Source organism: Alosa sapidissima, chromosome 24 (assembly GCF_018492685.1).
Source record: "Alosa sapidissima isolate fAloSap1 chromosome 24, fAloSap1.pri, whole genome shotgun sequence".
Classification (NCBI taxonomy): domain Eukaryota; kingdom Metazoa; phylum Chordata; class Actinopteri; order Clupeiformes; family Clupeidae; genus Alosa; species Alosa sapidissima.
In genome coordinates, this window is record NC_055980.1 from 18644412 (window position 1) to 18653382 (window position 8971).

Sequence of the window (8971 nt, forward strand, 5' to 3'; positions counted from 1 at the left end):
GTAAAAATCAATTGTTTAACTCAAGGAAAGGTGGAAAATGAGTGTAATTCTCCAAATGGTGGAATATCCCTTTAAGAAGACAGTATATTTCATGTATTGTGTTAATTTACGTTAGACTACTGTGTTGATTTTTATTTGGTACAGGCTACTGAGATACTTAAAGTGTGTATATTTTAGTTTCAGGCCTTTTAAAAAAGATTTTTATAAAATGTTGGGAAGATGTAGATTGTTGCTACAGCTAAATTGTGCCATTTAAGACATTTTAAGATGTTTTTTTATTTTTATTAAAACAACACAATTTTGTTGTTTTTACAAGAATAATAAATAATTCAAAGCCGTATTTGTACCTGATGCAGTTGTAAATGTCATTATTTTAGAATAGAGCCTATTTTTATTCAAACTTGTGTATATGAGTAATATTTACTTGCTAAATTGAAGGCAATCGGTTTCCATGGTTTCACCAAGTAAGATTAACTTGCTGTTCAAGTAACTGTTACTACATATTCCAGATATGAGGAATTGGTTGATTAGTTACCTCAACTTCAGAACATGAGTTTTATGAATGAAAACTAAAGTACACTTCACTTGCAATAGCTAGGTAGGTTAAAGAGGAATTTGCTGTAGTGTTAATACACTACACTAAGGAATTGCTTGTAAGCTCAGTTTTAGAATCCTAGTCCACTTTAGTCTGATTTTTCAAGGCAATCGGTTTCCATGGTTTTTTTAAGTAAGGTTTACTTATTGGATTTTACAGTGTGCAATATATTTTTCTTCGACTTTTTCATTTCTCCCTTCAGCACCTGAGAAGTGTTGCCTGCAAAGTTTCTGGGAAGAGATCTAACGAGACCTGCCACCTAGTGATAAACCCACGAAAATAAATGACCTGATTTTGACCTGGCGTGCATGTCACTGATAGGCTAATCAGTGACTGATTCGAAACAAAGCGGCAACCATCAAAAGCCGAGTTAAGATCAAACGTCCAGATAAAATGTCCAGATCTTGCGTTTTCATGAGTTTTCGATCATCATATATTTCATTTCCATTCATCACAGAGTTCCCAAAATCATATATAAGGTGTGTTAGAGTGTCTAGTTTCGTAACTTAAAAAAAAAAGCTAAAAACGTAATATTACGTTTTTGGCACTCAACGCATGGGAAGGAAAAACGTAATATTATGTTTTTGGCAAACAATGAGTTACCCCGGGTCATTTCCCGACCCTCCCCATCCCTTGCTTCTTGCCTCTCTCTTCACTGTCCTGTCACAAAAAAATATACTGAAAAAAAAAGAAAATAGAAAGGTGGGTTGAAAGTGTTTTGGCTCCCAGTACAGGCCAGGTACAATACTGTAGCGATCTCTCCCTCAGACAAGATTCACCTACTAGCAGACGGTTTTATCCAAAAAAAATGACGTTGCCGCTGCTCCGCCAAGCCCAATATTCTGTAGAGCCACCGACTGCTGTTTGGATGATGCATGACTCCAGCATGTTGGTCAGCCCTGCAGGATGAGGAGGACAAATATCAGGCTTACTGCTTGCATCTGAACCTGAGGCTCTGAAATGTGTGAAGCACTTTTGTGGAATATTGTCATTGCACTGTAGCGATCTCACCCTCAGACAAGAATCAGCTTTGGCCAGGACGGCCATTTATTGGAACAGGAAGACTCATACACATTCAGACAACTACATAGGGCAACACAGGGGTAGTCTCAGCCGCACATGCAACACACAATAAGGGTTTACCACACACATCAACACGAGGATAAACACATGAGGTACAACTAAAGAGACTAACACGCTAACAAATACACAACATGGTAAACGTAACTACAACTATCATAACCGACATTACACATTCTAGCATTCACTCGCACTGCATTCTGGGAGACACTCATTCAACATTGGACATGTACATTCACCGACGCTACAATACACTGCAGGCAAGTGCCTATGTTGGCCTGTGTGTGCAGGGCATAGAGGGGGAAATGATAACTTTACCACCCCTCAATTTCAAGGAGATGTTAGACTGTAAACGCTTACTTACAGTACGCTCAAGTAGTGTCAATGTCTGGCCCTATGAAATTAGAGTATCTCTCTCTGAGACGTATTTTGTTTAGGGTCACTGCGGCCATTGTTCACATAGGGAGTCAGGTTGATGAGATCATCTCTACATGGCTTTATTACACTGTAATAACAAGTCATCCATGTGCCAAGTTGCCATGTGTGAGAGTTTATGAGCATCTCGACATGTGTGTCCATGTGTGTTTGTGGGTGTGGAGAGGGGGAGGTCTCTCTCTCTCTCTCTATCTCCCTTTCTCTTTCTCTCTATTTGTGTGTGTTGCTATAAGGTAGTTACTGTAATATGGACTATTTGTGTGTGTGTGTGTGTGTCTTTGTGTGTGTGTGTGTGTGTGTGTGTGTGTCAAAGTCAAAGTCAGCTTTATTGTCAATTTCTTCACATGTTCCAGACATACAAAGAGATCGAAATTACGTTTCTTCGTATCCCACGGTGAAGACAAGACATATTTTACCAATTTAAGTCCACAGACAAACATAACATTCAAGTAAACAAAAAAGTAAGTAAATAAGTAAATAAGAGGGCACATATAATGAAAAAATAAGAGCAGCAAATTTTGGTTGAAATTGTGCATAGACAGTCAATAAAATACAGTCAATAAAATAAAAAGTGTGTGTGTTTGTGTGTGTGTGTGTGTGTGTGTGTGTGTGTGTATGTGTGTGTGTGTGTGTGTGTGTGTGTGTTGGAAGGGGCAGATGGTTGCGCTCTTTGCGCTGGGGTTACTGCAGACATTATAACTCAGCTTGGTGCAGTAGTGCACCTGCTATAACACCGAACAGATGGATAGACATGTGGATCCTCTGGTATCACTAGCAAGCATGGAGGCTTTGAAATGCCTTAAATATGAATCTATTCATCTTATAGATGTGATACAGGGTGAAAAAACTCATTATGTGTATAAAGCGGTTGATTATCATATGTTTCAAGTGGTCACCAGAAAACAGACTCTGGTGATTTTCTGATTTTGCCATCAGAATGGTATGTGGGGGGCAGCCATAGTCTGAATTTATGCATCTTTTAGGCACTGAAAACATCATTTGGGTTTGTAATAAATATGTAGTAAAATGTTATAAACTGTTTAGTGTTTTCCTTCCATTAGTTAGTCTAGACCTACTGATAACTGATTCCTCAAGAATAGCTTGACATAGACTTCCCTGTTTGTGGTTCACAGGTGGTGTGCATCTCCCTTCAAGCCAGGTCAGAGTTTGGATATGCAGAGGTAGTTCTGGAAATCTATCTGGTATCAGGCCCACAAATCTCCCCATTTGAATGCAACAGCTAAAAGATAGAACTCTTAAGTGTATTCCTAATCTTGCCATTATGTGTATGTGTGAGCAAAAGACTGTGTTTGTGTGTGTGTGTGTGTGTGTGTGTGTGTGTGTGTGAGTGCAGAGGCGCACCTTGTCAACAGGCAAACCAAGCAATTGCTTGGAGCCCCGAGCCGCTAGGGGGGCCCTGACCTGGTCTCAGCGCGTTTGCCAGTGGGTCAAGCGAGAATTTCGTCCATAGAGATTGAATGATGTATTTTGCGTGCTCCTGCCCTGTTGTACAAACAGTACGTGCATATGTAGGCCCTATGCTATGGCCTTATGAACAGCGGATCTGTGTTCAAAAAAGTTCAAAGAATCCGCACATATTTAGGCAACTGTGGTAAACGTCAATCGAGGGTGCAGTGATGACGGATCAACATTGGATTTTGGCATTTAGCCTACTCAATGAAGTTAGTAGGCTAATGTTAATTGGCAGAAAGATTGAACATGGTTTGCTACATCTATACGCTAGCTAGCGGCAGTTACAAATGGTTAAGCAAGGAGATGGTTAACGTTATGTTTGTATTAGGGCTGTCAGCCATAACATGTTAATCGCGATGCAGTAAGGACCAAGCATACGCGTTAATTTGTTAGAACCCAATTGACGCAAAGTGCGTCAAAAAATAGACCCTTTCTTCTTTGTTACATTGCTCCGAAACTGTTCATTGCAGCGATATAAAACTTTTATTGCGTGACAGAGCAGAAGTGGGGCTTTCCAACGAGACTACGCACTTGTCTGTACGATCAAGTATGAAAATGAAAGAAAATCATGAAATTAAATCAAATTGCATCATATTGTCTATACTTCTCTGCGTTCACCTGCTCACCCATTACTCTCGTTTGAATTACTCGCAAACCCGTGATCGCATAGATATGGCAAGCATATCAGATGAAAGAGGAGACACAGGGCTATCCATTGGTACCATGAATATCGATCCTTATAAAAACAGACGAAGTAACTGCAAAATAATGCATTATTACTCGCGGACCCGTGAGCGGATAGATATACCATGCACGTCGGATAAAAAAAGGAGACAGAGCTATCACTTGATATCAAGTACATCCTTCTGGGTTATAAAACAGACAAAGTGACAGCAAAATAATAACTTCATATAGCTGGACTTACCCACGTTTACAAATTTTTATCTGTTTTTGTGGCAAAGCATGTTCATAATCCGGTTTTGAAATCCTAGCAAATTCCTGCATGGCATCCAATTCAAGGCTCACATTGCATCCCAATTTGTTCAACAAAGAAACCCCTTTTTTGCTTCTACTTTGTTCATGGCAATGCAGTAAAAAGATGTAGAGAATCGTTATGAGTGCATACACCATGCACTCAAAATTATATTTTGTGAGATACATTTCAAAATATAAGAATTTTTATAATACGTTTTTTGTATTTTTATTATTTAACATAAAAACCTAATGGTGATATAACATAATGGTTATAAAACTTGTCGGTAGGGCCCCCTTGGAATTTTTGCTTGGGGCCCCCACAGACTCTAGAATTGCCTCTGTATGAGTGTGTGTGTCCACAGCATATTATTACTGTTGTTGTTGTTGTATATAAATGTCATGGCAAAAAAATAACAGAGAACACAATTTTGTGGGAAAAACAAACACAAAACCCTTGAAATGAGCTGACAGGGACAGCAGCACAACACGACACAGTATCCTTCATGCAGGCGCCAGCCCCCACAACCCACATGGACACGGCTGCATACCTGTCAGTTCATTACCAGTTAGCATCTGTACCCGTCAATTAGTTTTTATTTTTGTTTTATTATGCAGTAGCCACCCACAACAGAACACGGACAAACTAAAACAAATAAAAAATAAAGTGAAGTTTTAATCAGAATTTACTTTTAATGACAGGACAGTTTTTGTTAATTGGTCTTACTGTGTACTATGATGTCCAGCAGAAACATGTTGTTCTTTTTGCAGCCTCCTGAAGTTCAATTCTTTGTAATGAAAGAATAGACCAGATTTGCATGAATTCATGTTTATTATACAGTATATTAGTGTGGTCTATATATACGTATGAGACGATATATTAAATACGTCATATTTGCCATGGTGCCCTTTCAGCATGTGAATATTACAATGTATTTTTATGAATAAAAGTTGGTTTAAAAGTGTAAAACCTGAAATAATCATTTTAATCTTCTGCTAGTCCTTAGCATAGAGTGTCGTGTTTACAGGGCACTTTTAAGCAGTGTTGGGCGAGTTACTTCAAAAGCGTAATGCATTATTTATTACTTGTTACTGTCATCTCAAAGTAATTTGTTACATTACAATATTACTGTCTTTGAATTAATTGTAAGGCATTACACTACGTTTACATTACTTTCACCAAAATAACAGGAAATATAGATTTGGTGTTCTCAATAGATCTTCATGTGTTAAATGCAGCTCATTACATGGCAGGAGGTGATGTGGTATGGCATAATGACAAAAGAACAATATAATGGTTGCAGTTATGGCTCATGGGACGATGTAGGCCCCAAAGGCCAAAGGTCACTCACAACTTAATATAGTAAAATATAGCCATAGTGAAATTGTTGACTTTAAATGGTTCTCATCATTGCTGGTTGCCTTTCCTTCCACATGGCTACGATCTTTGTCTGTAAAAGCAACATTTTAGTTATTCTCACTGCTTGAAATGAGAAGTATAGCCTAACCATGTTAAATCTGTTGCATGAATGGCAGAGATAACTCAAATTCCCTTTCTACAGTCATCTAAACAAGGCAATCAAATTCCAGGACCAGCATAGATGACTTTTTTCATTCTTGGATAATCTTCTCTGGTGCCAATTGAGCATTTCTCAATTTTGGATTACAAAGCAAAGTAACTTCAGTTACTGAGAATTGTACCGAGTAAAATATTACTGAAATTGTATTGGTAATGCCTTACATTACTGCATTACAGCAAAAAGCAATGCATTACTGTAATTACATTACCTTTTAAATGCATTACTCCCAACACTGCTTTTAAGCAGATGAAACACAAACGTTTTGTGTGTGTGTGTGTTTGTGTGTGTGTGTTTGTGTGTGTGTGTGAGAGTGCACGGGTTTAGGCAGCAGTAATTGATACTGGGCAACAGAATTTGTCCTGGACTTTTAATCTTACTTTAGTTATCAGTAGGCAAATTATTGTGATTATCCAGGTTGCCCAGCAACGTTGAGACTAAAAGTTAACTCATGTTTCACCTTTAGTGACAAAAAAAACAAAAAAAAAGAATGGTTTGGTAAGACTTGCAATCTAACTTGGAATGTAGATGGAAAATAGAACTACTGTATGACTTAATGGCTTACAGTATCACCTCACCATTAGAACAACAATAGTCTCCTCCTTACAACATTAAGCAATACGGACGAAGGCAAGAATTCACTACGCTTCTTGTTCTTGAACTTCACATGAGCTACAGGAGAAAAAAGTCTGGTGAATATGTTGAATGCCTCTGAGGAGAGTGAGAGTTGTTCAAGTCTGGCAGGAAGACGCTTCAAGGTAGCTTGTAGCTGTGATCTGAGATCACAATGTTCCCTAAAGGAAACGACCTCTGTCAAAGATGAAGCCTACTCTTCTTCCAATTTAAGCCCGGGCGTTTAGCTGCGTCTGCAATCCCGGCTATCTCCGGCCCTTAAAGACCAGCGAGTGAGAAGAGGAGTGGTGAAATAAGAAAGACTGATTTCCGGAGAGTTTTTTTTACACCTGTGATGAAATTAATCAAAGGGTGGCTTTAATCAAAGGGTTGGTGAACACACTGAGTTTTTCGCAGGAAAGAGAGGCGTGGGAAGACTAATAAGAAAGAGAGAAAGAGAGAGAAAAAGAAAAAAAAAATGGATGGACACAAATTAGATTGTAAACAGAATTTGAATGAGATGGGAAGAAATGATGGAATGATGAAATAATGAAATGGGCCATTTTCATCTGTTCTATACAGTAATACTTTTAATTCTTAGCTGACAATATAAAGGATAGAAGAAAACACTCCAGTTCTCCACTTTAAGTTGGAAATGTTTGGGAACACTTTGGGAATTTATGTTAATATTTTGTTAACATCGTCTGTTGTTCCTCTCCAATATGAGTTTTTTTTATTATTCTAATTACGAAGTAATTTATAATCACTTGAACACTAGACAATGTGTTAAGAACATGTTCATAAAGCAAGTAAAACTAAATTGTAAAACACAAATAAGGAACACCAGTAGGCCTACTGTGTGACCCTGTTTTTCTCTGGCTGTACGGACTATATCATCTATCTGTATCCTCATCAGCCCTCTCTTCAATATTTTACACCAAGCAACAGAAATGATACATGGGGGCCACTCCAGATCCAATCTGCATGTAAATAGGAATTTGCTATCAGGTGTGCAGCTGGTATCAGAGTTTCTAATTCTGTTCCTAAAAATGTGAAATTTGGACTTTTCTGCTCACATATGAGCTCGCTATTAAACCATCTCCTTCTATCGAAATCGGTTTTCTATCTTTTTTCACCCTCTCCATCTCTCTTTTGCTCTGTCTCTCTCTCTCTCTGTTTAAATGGATTCCTCTCTCCTCCTCTCTCTCTCAGTCTACATTTCTACATTTCATGTTTTAATGCATCATGTGTAGGATGTAATTGCAGCCGGTGAAAGGAATGCCGACAACCCAATCCAGACAATCAAAATGCTTCCCCAAATGAACCATGTACAGTTCCTCACAGCGAAAGGGCCTGATTCCCTCAAAGTGGTCAAATACATCTCACTTTCTGAAAAATGGCAACATTGTTAACCACATTAGGAAGCGTTAACAAAGATAGCTGTAGTAAGTGTACCAAAGTAGTATAAAATATATATATATACACAGAACTTGGAGACATGAGGGTTTAAATACCCCGGACAAAAATAAAACAACAAGGCACAGGTGGACATAAGGGAGAGACCAATAATCAGGTACAGACAAAGGGGTGGAGACACAGGCACAAGGAGCACATGACAAGAATAAATATAGGCTGAATCTCAAGGTCCCCCCTTCCCCTTACAATTTGATGCACGTTCCCTGCGCCCAACTGTGTGAGGGCTTATAGGGCTGTCCCACTGGGTAGTTGTGAAGTGCTTGGAGGCTCGCTCACACCCTTTCTGTGCCCTTTCCGCGAGTCGTCGTCTATGAACACTTCAAGGGAATTACTATAATACTGTACTAATCCTATAATTCATAGCGTTGTGACGTGAAACACAGAGTTACCCAAATGCTAGGCTGGAAGCTTTTGGAGAGTGGGTGCGCACATCCAAAGAAAAATGTTCCGCTGGTGCCATACAATAGTGTCAGACAGTGGAAGAAGTGTGGTCTGCACACTGCAATTGCTCTAAAAATATAAACTTTATTACTTTAAAAACATAGCAACGTTTCGATCACCCTGGATCTTCGTCCGGCTGGAAGCTTGAAAAAACATCAGTAAACAACTGCCATAAAACGCAAACGTGTTTGCGACACATTTTTTGTGTTGCCAATTTAATGATAGGTCACAGGTGCTGATGTAGCAGGAGTGATTGTGTTTCCCTGAATTTCCCCCATGATATCTGTGTGTCTCTCCGTTCTGTTAATTT